The following is a 15801-nucleotide window of genomic DNA, read 5'->3' on the forward strand; positions in this document are numbered from 1 at the left end:
GGTGCATTTCTTTGGGTTGAGCTTCATGTCGTATCTCCGGACCACGTCGAAACATTCCTCTAAGTCGTTTGCATGGCTGTTGCATGCTTTGGACTTGATGAGCATGTCATCTACATAAACCTCCATATTTCGTCCCAGGAGGCCTTTGAACATCCGGTTGACCATTCTCTGGTAGGTTGCTCCGGCGTTTTTCAGTCCGAAGGGCATGACTAGGTAACAGTATACCCCCTTATCGGTCCTGAAGCTAGTGCACTCCTGGTCTGCCGTATGCATCTTTATTTGATTGTACCCAGCATAGGCGTCCATGAAGGATAGTAGTTTGAATCCAGAAGTGGCGTCTACCATCTGCTCGATCCTGGGCAGCGGAAAGCAGTCCTTTGGACAAGCTTTGTTTAGATTAGTGAAATCTATACAAACTCGCCAAGTTCCGTTCGGCTTGGGCACCAGGACCGGATTGGCTAGCCACTCCGGATAGTATACGTCGCGGATCATGCCGTTAGTCAAAAGTTTATCCACCTCTTTCTCCAGAGCCTCGGCTTTCACCGAGTCGAGCGGGCGTCGCTTTTGCTGGACGGGGGGCATGTCCGGATTGACGTTGAGTACGTGGGTGATGACATGAGGGCTTATGCCAGTCATGTCTTCTTAGCGCCATGCAAAGATGTCGATGGCGCCCTTCAGTGTTTTTATTATTTTTTCTTTTTCCTTCGGATCTAGGTTCTTCCCCAGCCTGAGTACTTTGGTGGAGTCGAGGTCACACACTGATAATTCCTCAACATCCTCCATCGGTTCCACAATCCTTTCGGACCCCACACGGGGGTCTAACTCATCTTCTTCAGCCACTTCTGGCTCAACTGATTCTCGGACCATTAGCACGGGCAGGTGGGTTGCGACATTGTAACATTGTCTTGCTTCCCCCTGGTTTCCTCTCACCGTCCCGATCCCAGCCTCCTGGGTAGGGAACTTCAGGCACAGGTGCCGAATTGATGTGACTGCGCTAAAATCTACCAAGGCCGGTCGGCCGAGGATCGCGTTGTAAGCAGTCGGACAGTCCACCACCACGAAAGTGCAGTATTTAAATGTGCTCTGGGGGGTGTCCGGGCACAAGGTGACTGGGAGCCTTACTTTTCCCATTGGGATAAGTGTCGTCCCATTAAACCCTGTGAGTTGGGACCCACTGGGCGAGAGGTCTCGTTCCGTCAAGCCTATTGCGGTGAAGGCCTCCTTGAAGAGTAGATTTACGGAACTTCCATTGTCAATTAAGACTCTGGCCACCACTTTATTTGCGATTGGGGTCTCTATGACCAATGGGTCATGATGAGGGAAGCGCACTCTCTTGGCGTCTTCTTCCGTGAACGTGATGGGTTGGTCCATCAGCCGGGGCCTTTGAGCTGGGAGTTGAGTAACCTCCCAAACCTCATTGTGTTTCATGGCCCCTACGTATCGTTTGAGCTCCTTGCGAGTAGTTCCCCCGATATGAGGACCTCCGGAGATCATGGCTACCCTTCCGTTAGGTCTGGGCGGCAGACTGGGGATGTGCTGGGCGTCGCCTGCGGGAGCAGTTGGAGCTAACGCTCCTGCTGTACTCCCCGGTGTTCCCTGAGGCACACCCACAGCCGCCTGGCCCGAATTAAGGTGAGGCAACCTATTTTGATCCACTCGTAGAGGTGACCCAACCGGATTAGGTTTTCGATCTCGTCCTTGAGATTCTTGCATTCATTGGTGCTATGACCAATGTCGTTGTGGTACTCGCATCTTTTGCTCGGATCTCTCCGGGAGCTATCTTTGTACAACGGTTGTGGTCTCCGGTAGTGTGTATTTTGCCTAGTGGCAAAGTATACACGCTCTTGGGAGTCCGACAGCTCCGTGTATTGAGTGTACTGGGGGGTGTACCCCCTTTTCTGACGCTTCTCCCCCGTCCGGGTGCTACCCTTGGAGGACCTTTTACTGCTCGAGCCCTGGGAAGGGCCTGCCAGGCTAACAGCCAGAGTGCGAAGGAGTTTGTCCATTCATTCCGGACGGGTTGCCGAAATGGGATGATGTTGGCGCCGAGGCCTGGCCCTGACTATATCTGGGGGTAGCAGAGAATTGTATGCCACTTGTTTGTGGAGTTGCGGTCGAGGTAGTACCCGAGGGCGATACTCCGGGCATGTACCCTGCTATATCGGTGGGATAGTATCCTCCATAAGCCACTATTTGGGCTTCTTCGAGGTTGATATATTTTTGGACTCTCTTCTGGAAATCCTGAAGGCTAGGAGCTCCTTCTTGCTGTAGTTCATTCCAGAAAGGAGTCCCCGTACGGATGCCTGCTTGGAGAAGCGCAAGCTGTTGTTGTTGGAATTTATTTTACCAGGATCTTAGATCTACTCACAAGTATGTTTATTAACATCCTAAATATGAACTTTCTAAAACGATAAATTAAACACATATAAAGTTTAAGAAACCTTACATTGGGTGCAGCGGAATTATAATGACTCCTTCCGTTCAGATCTCTAACCCTTGATTCCTTTCTGTAGCAGAGTATTATCAAGATCTGAACCTGGATCTTCTTCTCTGAATCCTTGATGCTGAATCTCCTTTGCTGTTGATCTTTCTTCACAATCTTCCTCACTATGATTGAGGTATTGCTTGATGTGTGTGGGCACTACTCTAATCACTAAGAGAGGTTCGAAATATTGAGGAAGAAAATAGAGAGAGAGTGGCGGCTAGAGAAGAGAGTGGAGGCTCAGGTTTTTCTGATTCAGAAAGTGTAATTTTCCTGAAGCCTTCACTATCTATTTATAGCATTCCTCTAGGGCTTGATTTGAATTATATGGCATTAAAATAATGAAAAAATCATTTAAAAAAGATAACACAAGTGGCCGGCCCTATGCTAGGTGGACTGGGCCTTGATTTTTGCAATTTTGCAATTTTACCACTTTTGTATCTGATTTTCTCGAAAATGCCAATTTCCTAATTCAATCATTTAAATGCCAATTCTAACTATTTAATAACTATAAATAATTATTAAATAATATTGTCATTTATCATATTTATTAATTGAACCATACAAAGTATCATAATTAACAAATATGCCCCTATAAACTCTTTCTTTACAATTTCGCCCTTACTTAGTGAAAATTTCACAAATAGACATAGTCTAACTCGTGAATTATAATTGATTAATCAAAACCAATTACATGAGTCTTACAAGCAATATTATCTCAACTAGTGGGGGGACCATGGGTCTATATAACCGAGCTTCCAATAAGTAGATCAAGAATTTAGCACTAAAATTCACTAACTTATTAATTCTTCGTTGAATCCACGCATAGAACTCAGAATTGCACTCTCAGTATATAGAATGCTCTATATGTTCCACCATATAGACACATCATTAGTTATCCATTGTTATAATCCTAATGTGATCAATGATCCTCTATATGAATGATCTACACTGTAAAGGGATTAAATTACCGTTACACCCTACAATGTATTTATTCCTTAAAACACTTGACCCCGTATAAATGATATTTCAGCTAATGTGAAATGAGTACTCCACCATTTATGTTCGTTTGGTCAAGCTCGAAGGAGATCATCCTTTGCTTACTATTCGCCAGATAGAAGCTATAGATTCCATGTTTATGCTAGCGCTCCCACTCAATTGCACTACCGTGTTCCCAAAATGTACGTATCACCCTGACCTAAAAGTAGGCTTAACTAACAAATCAAAGAACATGAATAGCCTTTCAAGATTGAGCCTAATCATATCAGGATTAAGATCATTTGATCTAGGATCAACTAGGCGATATTGACTTGAATAGATATTACGGTAAGTTTAATAAATCTAAGTCAAAGTTCAATATCGGTCCCTTCCGATGCATACTCCATGCATCCAACCTGAGCTTTACTTTAACCAATGTTCTGGAAAGAACATAGCACTTCTCCAAATGCAAGTAAACTCTTGTTGTAGATTATCATATCAGTAAAACCCTGTGTCTGATAAATCTAGGAAACTTTATTCACATAGTCATGTTTACTTTCCAATGTGTTGACGGCACAATAAACAGGATCAAGTATGTGAAAAGGGTTTCAGATGAATCTATACATTATGTACATATAATCATGAAATAAATCATGTGAACCATGCAACATTAAATGTTATTTCTGATCTATATTAATAAGTAAATCTGATTATATTGAAATGAGTTTTATTTAGGGCATAAAACCTAACAAACTCCCACTTGCACTAATATAAAACAAAAAGTGCGTTTCAAATAATCTCAACACCTCGATATACAAATCAAGTGTAGTAGTAGTAAACTCCTCGTAATAGGATCTGAAAGGTTGAATTAACCACAACCTTTTCTCCACTATTACTCTTCCTGAATCACAAAATCATTGATAATGTGAAATTCCTCTCTATATGTTTACTCTCTTGGGATACTGGATTCTATATCTTTGGCCACTACTTTTGGTTAATCAGGAAATTAACACTAGTAGTTTAAGGCAGTTTGGAATGATGCCAAAATGTATAGAACTTTCCTTAGACTGAATAAGTACCTTTCCTGCAGCTTTAACATTCAGCCTCTCTCTGGTAGACCTAGAGACTTTAGATAGGTTTTTACACTTTTCCAAAATCACTATTCCACCCCCAGAGTAATCACCATCTTATCAGAAATATTTACTAGCACATAGGCAAATTTCGAAATCTGATATGGTGTAGTCTAAGAGTTTTAAACACACTTTTATAGACTAACATATAGTTCCTCTTCTTAATCTTAGGATTTACTTGATTGTCTTCCAATGTTCTTCTCCTGGATTAATCTGATACCTACTCATTACTCCCACTCAACAGCAGGTGTCTGGTCTAAGGCATACAAAAGCATATCTAAGACCTCTCACTGTTGATATAAGAAATTCTTTCATGGCTTTATCTTTTCTGGAATAGTTAAGACTTTTCCTTAGATAAATAAAATCTATACCTAAGAAGTTGTGAAGCTTCTATAGATTGCCATTAGAAAGAAAATGCTTCAGCATCTTAGTAAAGTAAGTTGCTTGCATTAGAGTAAGTAATTACCAGGTATACCATAAGCCATAGGTTTAGATAAACTCAAACCTATAATGCTAGGAACAGGAAGTTTTGTTAAGTCTATTGAATGGACTTATAAACAAAAATTTCCTTTTATGTCCTGTTATAGAAAACTTTAGGTTATTCCATGTGAATGGATTAAACCATAGTTCTATTGGCTTTCTTCTTAGTTTCTTATCTTGACAATCCATTACTTGTTTAAACTCACAATGGATTTTAATCACTTGTGTCTCCCAAGTCATAAGAAGGTGAGTTCCTAGAAACTCTCCCACTACGACAAGGCACCGTGAATTATGTCTAAGAAAACTAAACGGTATTGATCTCTTCGGTTGTGACAAGACAACAGAGGCAGTAGGATCATCATATGTTATATAAGATGATAGAACACTTTTGGAATCAAGAATAAATATCTCCTTTATTTGCTACTTGTTTTTCAGACTTAGTCATTTTCTTAGAAAAGTAGTATTTGTTTGAACAAACACTTTCTTATCTATTGACAATGGGATGGTCCACCCCTAATCATTTAGAATAGCTAACAAACCATGGTTAACAGTTCTAGCTTTTCTTAAGATTTTGATTAGGTCATCCATGAATCTGGTAATAATTTACGTTAAGTATACAACCATTACATCATTCTGAAATTGTATTACCATAGAAGGAATTAGGCAACGACTAGTAACTAATCATCAATATGCAACTCGAAATTTCTGGGGAGGTAAGTTTGGATATAATTCAAAAATCAATTTAATGATCTTTGAACTGCATATCTACTAACTATTTCTCCACCCCTATCAGTTCGCAAGATCTTTAACCACATACCTTAATGGTGTTTAACCATTGCTAGAAATTAATGAAATTTTTCAAACATTTCAAATTTCTTTGCATAAGGTATAATCTAGAGTTATCGTTTTAAGAATAAAACGAAAAACTCATATCCACCCCTGAATGTACATCCATCTGCGAATGAGATGAACTACTTTCAGTGGATATAGGCATATTAACTCTTTGCAGAGATTGATCTTGTCAAATCCATTATGAACAAGATACAAATGCCATAGATTAAAAAAAATGTGGTAGTGTCTATTGATGACATAGGTTTAGTTACATCAAAGAGTTCTTAGAATACTGCAAGTGGATCCTGGTCACAGAATACCTAACTCATATTCCATACAGTTTTAATCCATTAATAGAAGATGGATATAAACACTTGAGAAAGTGTAACTGTATTGTATTCTGGAATTAGAAATATAAGAAAATTTCTATTTGGAATCTAAAATTAAAGTCAAAGACTTAAATTTATACCAAATATAATGAGTAATTCTATCTTGGACCAGCACTACTAATATAACTCTAAGTCTGATTTGCCCATACAAGTAGGAGATTTCTAAGATTGAGGATTTATATCAATTGGGAATAGAATTTCGGGATTATAATCATAAGCGTCATTTAATTTCTTAAGAGAAAATATAGAATGACATGAAATGATTTATAGACCATTCATCCAATGATATGTTTTGAAGCTAATTCAAAATGAATAAGCTAAGAGGAATTAGGATAATTTCGTTTATAAATAAGAATCCAACGATGCTTCGATTAGCGAAAGTCAAAGTAATCTTATTTATACAATCTTCTTGTTTCATATCGTAAAAATACTAGTCTAAGGTGTCATCAATTGATGAACAGCTAGATGTCGCATATACAATATTTATCTTTTGAGATCTTACACTATTATGTATGTCTAATGGTGAAAATCCACTAGGGATTTATCTCATTAGATAAACAAACATGTTGGACCAACAATGAAGATTCGAAATTAAACTACAACTTAATAACAGAAAATAACATGGTTCAATATAAATTCATACACAATTCAGAAATTATAAACATATAGCAAGTAGGAATGACTAGTGAAAATACTAAAACATACAATCCTAAATAATTTCCAAGGTTTTCAATAATCGATACAGTGTCCCGGTAGGCGAGAGTCAAAGCATCATTTATTGAATAGAGTTGTCAGCTCATCTAAAATAGAAACCATTCTAGCAACCTTTTATTCGATCAAAATAAGAATCCAACGTTGTCCCGGTAGGCGAGAGTCAAGGTTATTCTCATTTTATGAGCTTCCACCATTGTTTCATGTTTCATAAGTTTATCTCTAAGTAGTCACCGTAGGGGAGAGTCTAATAGAGACGAAAACTTACAAAACACTTATCAAATGAAATCTTACGGTGTTAAATGCGTTCAACGAATAACCATCCATAGGGCGACGAAGTCTAGCGTCTCGAGGTTATATTGAAAACATTTAACTTTTGTAAGACCAACAATGGAGATCGAATATCTTAATAATAATCAAGCTCATTATTTAAAGTGAGTTGTATTTTCTTTGATTCTCTTTATTTAATCTATTTATTTTAAATATATATTTATTTAAAATTTCCAATTTAGAATGAAAAATTCTAAATATAAATTTTAATTTAATATTTATAAATTTTACTTAGATGGATATGAAAATAATATGAATTATTTCCATCTTAGTAATAATTTCCAATAAATATTTAGAAAAATATTCAAGTTAAGTTGTTACAAAATTAATTTAAATTAATTTACAACTCAAATTTAATTTTCTATAAATATATATTGCATTTCGAAAAATTAAAGTATTTAAGAATACAATTTTCGAAAAATGCATATTAAAATAAAAAATAAATCCTGGAAAAATTATTCTAATTTAATGTTGGCCCAAAATTAATTAATAAAATTAATTTACAACAAAAAATATAATTTTCCTATTTAATTAAATATATAAGAAAAATTTCAAATATTTAAGTATAATGATGAAAATCAACTTAAATATTAATTTTCTATTTAATTAAATACACTAGAAAAATACTTCAAGCAAAAATATCATCTATCTAGATTTTTCTTTGACTAATTAATTCAATTTCTAATAATATACTTTAATTTAATTTATTTTAAATTAATCAATAAATGAAAAAATCATTGATTTAAGTTGATCCAAGAATTAATTAAAATAAATAATTAATTGACAACTTAATCTATTTTTCAAGATAAAATTCGAAATTCTAGCTTTAAGAAATGCAATTTCGAAAATTGATTAATAAAATAAAAAAAATATATTTTGAAAATTATTTAAATTTAGTTGAAAAAATAAATTTCAACTAAAAATAATTTTCTATTTAATTAAATGTCATGAAAAAAGAAATATTTAAGTATGATGATTAAATCAACTTAGATATTTTATTTTCAAATTAATTAAATGTATTAAATTCAAGAAATAAATAATTAAGTGTAGAGAAGGCTTAATTATTAATCTCTAGTTTAATACTAGGAAAAATATACTTAAAATAAATTGTACCAAAATTAATTATATAAATAATTAATTTCACAATTTATAATATTTTCCTATTTAATATTAGAAATAATAAGTAGTCTAGAAATAACTATCTAGAAAATATCTTATTTGACTAAGTATCTTTTCCACAAAATTTGAAAAAATATCTAATTTAAGTTGTATTAGAAAAAATCTAGAACCTAAATATTTTTCAAATTTAAATTTAATTAAATATCAAAAATTAAGTTGTAACCACTTAATTTGAAAATATTCCATTTTAAGTTAATATTCGAAAAGATATTAACTTAAAAAATATCTAAAGAATCTTAATAACCAATGCCTAAAATTCCTCAACTTAATTTTGAAATTTGAAATTCAAAAGATATTCAGATTTAAGTTGGTTAGTTGAAGATAACTAAATATCAACTTAAATAGGAATATTTAATGAAAAATTTAAATTAAGTTCCAGAAAGAATCTAGATGGTTATAATTCTATATTTAATTAAATACAAGAAAATACATATAGTTTAGCTTAGAATATAAAATTCCTTAAACTATATTTTTCTTAAATTAATTTCAAAATAAATGAAATTAATTATGTTGCTAATCAATTTTATTAGGTTAAACTAGTTTAATTAACCTAGTACGATCATTCAAATCGAGCAAATGGGCCTTCACAATTGGGGTGGTTTGTGTGAGGGGGTGCTGGGTTCAGTATGTCGTACCCACTTCTATGGCTCCCAACTCTCACACAAGGCCCAAAAGAGAGGAATTTAACCTTAATAAGAACAACTGTTATTCATTGAATAAGCCCAATAACTAAATGGGCCTAAATAAATTCTATCAAGAACTATGATAATTTATTTTAGCAACAACAACCTATATGTATCTATAATCAAATTAAACACATAGGCTCACACAGGCACACTTTGGATGGGTCCTATCATGTTGCTAGGTCATACACAGATGAAAGAAGATTGTAAATATACCTGTTACAAATTATTATCTTGACCAAGGGAGCCATCAGATCATTAGATCTGGCAAAAGGTAACCATGGCTATTTGCAATCAAGTAATAATAGGTTTTAAAAAAAAAACTTACAAACAAGCTAAAACACATACTCCTGCAACAGGGTTAGCTGGATAGTTGGATGTAGGATTTATTTAATTTTAAATTAAATATTTAATTTCGAAAATAATTAATTAAATAAATAAAAATGAAATTTAAAAAAAAAAATTAATTTAAAATTAAACCTACAATTTTTGAAAAATTAGGTTTCAACCAACCTAAATATCATTTCAAAAATTTGCTAACTACTTTTAAATTTTAAATGTTATTTTATAAATAAAAATTAAATAAAAAATTAGAAAAGATAAATAAATATCTTTTCAAATTTTTAAATGTAATTTAAATAAATAAAATAACAAAATTTAAAAAATTAGCAAAATATCTTATATCTATTTAAAATTACATGATTATAAATATCTTATTTTAAATTTAAATATGGTCAAAATATCTTAAAAAGATTTAAAAAAAAATCTTAAAAGATAAGATATTTTTAAATATCTTAAAAGATAAGATATTTTAAAATATCTTAAAAGATTGTATAAATATCTTAAAAGATATTTTTTTAAAATATCTTAAATATCTTAAAAGATATTATAAATATCTAAAAAATCTGACCTTAAATTTAAAAAAAATATAATCAAATTTAAAAATAAGATAGATTTTTAAGCAAAAAGATAAATACTAATTCTATTCGAATTCAAATTACACTAATATCTTGAATTAATTTAAAAAAAATTAAATTAATTCAAAATGATAATTAGAATTGAATTAGGAATAGTAATAGTATATATACAAAACCATACAAAAAATTGGAAGTTAATTCCATGAAAAAGTATGAAAAATTGAAGAAAAAGGAAAAAATCCGAAACTGTACGGACAGTTCTGCGATCGCAGGAAACTATCAAAGACAAATTTCCGATTTTGTCAAATCTTCAAAAAATCATAACTAATTCAAATAAAATCCAAATTGAGTTCTGTAAAAGGCTAACTTGCTTAATTTTTTCCATACTATCCAATAAAAATAATTCCAGAATCGAAATCACAATAATTTTTCACGAAAATTTCACAAACATCAATCAATCATCAAATAACACTCAATACAACATGATACCATCCAAAGAACATACAAACAATCGTTTTAAAGTCCAAATTACATGTAAGTAAATCAATTACCATGGCTCTGAGGCCAGTTGTTGGAATTTATTTTACCAGGATCTTAGATCTACTCACAAGTATGTTTATTAACATCCTAAATATGAACTTTCTAAAACGATAAATTAAACACATATAAAGTTTAAGAAACCTTACATTGGGTGCAGCGGAATTATAATGACTCCTTCCGTTCAGATCTCTAACCCTTGATTCCTTTCTGTAGCAGAGTATTATCAAGATCTGAACCTGGATCTTCTTCTCTGAATCCTTGATGCTGAATCTCCTTTGCTGTTGATCTTTCTTCACAATCTTCCTCACTATGATTGAGGTATTGCTTGATGTGTGTGGGCACTACTCTAATCACTAAGAGAGGTTCGAAATATTGAGGAAGAAAATAGAGAGAGAGTGGCGGCTAGAGAAGAGAGTGGAGGCTCAGGTTTTTCTGATTCAGAAAGTGTAATTTTCCTGAAGCCTTCACTATCTATTTATAGCATTCCTCTAGGGCTTGATTTGAATTATATGGCATTAAAATAATGAAAAAATCATTTAAAAAAGATAACACAAGTGGCCGGCCCTATGCTAGGTGGACTGGGCCTTGATTTTTGCAATTTTGCAATTTTACCACTTTTGTATCTGATTTTCTCGAAAATGCCAATTTCCTAATTCAATCATTTAAATGCCAATTCTAACTATTTAATAACTATAAATAATTATTAAATAATATTGTCATTTATCATATTTATTAATTGAACCATACAAAGTATCATAATTAACAAATATGCCCCTATAAACTCTTTCTTTACAATTTCGCCCTTACTTAGTGAAAATTTCACAAATAGACATAGTCTAACTCGTGAATTATAATTGATTAATCAAAACCAATTACATGAGTCTTACAAGCAATATTATCTCAACTAGTGGGGGGACCATGGGTCTATATAACCGAGCTTCCAATAAGTAGATCAAGAATTTAGCACTAAAATTCACTAACTTATTAATTCTTCGTTGAATCCACGCATAGAACTCAGAATTGCACTCTCAGTATATAGAATGCTCTATATGTTCCACCATATAGACACATCATTAGTTATCCATTGTTATAATCCTAATGTGATCAATGATCCTCTATATGAATGATCTACCTTTGTAAAGGGATTAAATTACCGTTACACCCTACAATGTATTTATTCCTTAAAACACTTGACCCCGTATAAATGATATTTCAGCTAATGTGAAATGAGTACTCCACCATTTATGTTCGTTTGGTCAAGCTCGAAGGAGATCATCCTTTGCTTACTATTCGCCAGATAGAAGCTATAGATTCCATGTTTATGCTAGCGCTCCCACTCAATTGCACTACCGTGTTCCCAAAATGTACGTATCACCCTGACCTAAAAGTAGGCTTAACTAACAAATCAAAGAACATGAATAGCCTTTCAAGATTGAGCCTAATCATATCAGGATTAAGATCATTTGATCTAGGATCAACTAGGCGATATTGACTTGAATAGATATTACGGTAAGTTTAATAAATCTAAGTCAAAGTTCAATATCGGTCCCTTCCGATGCATACTCCATGCATCCAACCTGAGCTTTACTTTAACCAATGTTCTGGAAAGAACATAGCACTTCTCCAAATGCAAGTAAACTCTTGTTGTAGATTATCATATCAGTAAAACCCTGTGTCTGATAAATCTAGGAAACTTTATTCACATAGTCATGTTTACTTTCCAATGTGTTGACGGCACAATAAACAGGATCAAGTATGTGAAAAGGGTTTCAGATGAATCTATACATTATGTACATATAATCATGAAATAAATCATGTGAACCATGCAACATTAAATGTTATTTCTGATCTATATTAATAAGTAAATCTGATTATATTGAAATGAGTTTTATTTAGGGCATAAAACCTAACAGTTGTCCGTCGTCAACTTTCTTGGTTTTTGAGGCTTCCTCTCAGAACCTCTTTATATAATTCTTCAAGGTCTCGGTGGGCAGTTGCTTGATATTAGTCAAGGCACTGACCTCCAGGTTGACCTTTCTTGCGGCGACAAACTGTCTCCGGAAGTTGGTCTGTAGCTTGTTCCAACAGCCCACGGATCCTGGTTCCAACTTTTTGAACCATTCCTCCGCGGACCCACTTACAGTAAGTGGGAAGCACAGACATTTGGCGTCATTGCTGACTCTCATGACCGTCATGACACGGTTGAACCGTGATAAGTGATCGCTAGGATCGGAGTTCCCGGTATAAGCTGCCATTTCGGGCATCTTGAAGTTCTTAGGGAGTTCCACCTCTAGGATGTGCTTAGCACATGGCTCCCAGTCCTCGCTGTCTGAGTCGGAGTCGTCCCCTTTCTGTCTTCGGGAGACTCGGGCAATGTCTTTTCGAAGTATGGCGAGTTCCGCTATAATTCCTTCATTTAACGTACCCGTGGAGACCGCGGGTCCGTATCTTTTTTGGTCAAGATGATCCCGGAGATCACCTTGGTTCCCATTGATTTGATTTCTCAGATCAACGGGAGGACACCTCTGTCCTCTTCTTCCTCTACCCCCGGGCTCTTGGTGCACGGAAACGCTTTTTCGGTCCTCTCGATCCTGAGGGCCAAAGCTCCCTTTTTGGGGCTTGCCCCTCTGCAGACCTTTCCCTTTAGGGAAATCTGAGCGGACCTTTCGCGGATCCTGCGCCTTTTTCTTTCGCCCCGGGGTAGAGGTAGGGTTTTTTGTGTGGCTCCCTAGACTTCTGCTGTTGGGAACTAGGCGACGACGTCTCTGGCTCCTTGCCAAGTCCAGCAGTCATTGCCTTGGGGTGCACGTGAATGTCAGCCGCCTCCATGGCTTTTTGCATGGCCAGCATCACTTCTTGCATTTTCTGGTTTTGTGCTTTCTGAGCTTCGATCTCGGCTTCGTGATCGATAGCTTTTTGTCTGAGAAGCACCAACTCCGAGTAACTACCTTCGTCGTAGGCATACTCATCGAGGTTTCCCTCGTAGTCATCATCTGGAATTCCTTCTTCTTCCTCGGAACCCTCAGCTGCTCTTGAGGCTACATCTTCTTCATTTGGGTCTTGAGCATCTTCTAGAGGGCGAGGCTGACGAGTACTTCTAGTCTCCACCATGTTGGAGAAACCTGACACGTCCCGGAGATGCCTTAACGTTACTTCGAGCTCCGGGAGCATATGGGGTTCCGTATGCTTTCTCCGGGAGCTACGTCATGGAAGCTACCTTATAGCATAAAGACTTAGCAAATATTTTGGATTGTACATTGCTTGATCCACGCGTCCTTATTCGGTTGGTCCACGTATATTGGGAAAAATCAGGGGCAACAGTTATATATTTAACAATTTCAAGAATTTATATAAAAAAAATGAATTGCTAAAATAACTTTGTTTAGTAACAAATTACAAAAAAAAAAATATATTAATAATTCCAATTAATTTAATTTTGAATAAAATTAATCTTAATTAAACTTTTATAAGGAAATAAATTATAAGGTTATTTTCAGGTTACAAGTCATTTTTTATTTATTTTTATTTAATTTCCAAATTAATCACAACAATTCAATAGTGATCTAATGGTTAAAAAAAATGTAACCATGATGGTTAAAAAAAATGTAACCATGATGGTTACAATAAAAATATAACCATTGAAACCTCTTCCATATATATATATTGAAAAGGCTCTTCCATATATATAATATGCCTTAAAAATTATCTCTAATAAGTCTCAAAAAAATAATTTTAAAAAAATATATATCATATGTCTAACTTTACTGAATAAAAAATAACCTCAAAAAAAATATTTTTCCAATAACATTTATGTATTCATTTATTATAATATTTCTAAAAAAAAAAATATCTAATTTTTAGCAATATTTTTTAAACATAAATAAAAATTAAAACACTAACTATACAAAATCTTAATTTTTTTTAAAAGAAAAAAAAAATTGTATGTAATAACTAAACAAACCGTACATACTAATTTCCTTTAAAAAAAATCCATAAATTTTGATTTTTTTTAAGAAAAGAAAAATATAATACTAGATTAAATATTAAATATTAGTAGGTTATGTATATAAATTTTTGCAAGCAGACTCTTTTCAAATCATGTATGTTGTTTTGTTGTGGTTATTTAAAAATTTAATATTCTAAATTTTAAACTATTCCTATTTTTTTTTTAATAATATTTTTTACTACTTCAATTCTTCTTATTAATTTCATAGTCCTCTCTTATTAGAGTTTTGTAAAATGTAGGAGTCTCTCAACGCTAAGAATTTTTTATTAATAAGAAGGTTGTATAAAAATTGTTGATTCTTTTAATTTTTTATCAGTTATTTTACACTTAATGAGTCATATAATAAGTTTTTTATATTATTATTTCTTTTATTTTTCTATTTGTCAATCATATTATAGTGAATGTGAAATATGATTTATTTTACATGAAATCTAATGTACTATAAAAAAAAACTTTAATTTATAAGTTTAAGAACCAATAGAGTAATGGTTCTTTGTACAGTACAAAATTTAAAAATTGTTGCAACCACATGTAAATATAGACCACTTTCAATGAATATAAAATGTTATTTTGCCCGCAACTTCAGTGAAGAGATTAGAAGTAAAAATAGTTAATATTCCATTGACTGGCTTTCAACCAGGGGTGTGCAAAAAGTCATCCAATCAAATTACAACCGATCAATCCAATCTTAACCGATCTAATAGAATCGGATATCCAATCATAATTAGATCACATTATATGTAAATTTTAAAAATCTAATCGGATCAGATCGATTTTTGGATGGAACATCCGATCTAATGAATAACCGAACCGATCCAATTATCATCTAATAATCATGTAATTATATTTATATATTTTTAAAATACATTTATAATTTTATATTTAATATATTTTATGTATGTTGGATTATTAAGTTTTAAATTATATTTTTATCTTTAATGAAATCAACTTAAATGGTAGTTAAAATGGATTGGATGGATCCAATCAAATTCATTAGAAAATCAGTTAATGCATCTAATGGTTGGAACCGATTAGATCGGATCCAATGACTGGATTCGATTAGATTGGAACGGATGATCAAATTCAATATCCAATAAATAATTCGATTAGATCGGTTGGGTCTAAATTCATTGAATGTGATCCAA

Source organism: Cannabis sativa, chromosome 3 (assembly GCF_029168945.1).
Source record: "Cannabis sativa cultivar Pink pepper isolate KNU-18-1 chromosome 3, ASM2916894v1, whole genome shotgun sequence".
Lineage (NCBI taxonomy): Eukaryota > Viridiplantae > Streptophyta > Magnoliopsida > Rosales > Cannabaceae > Cannabis > Cannabis sativa.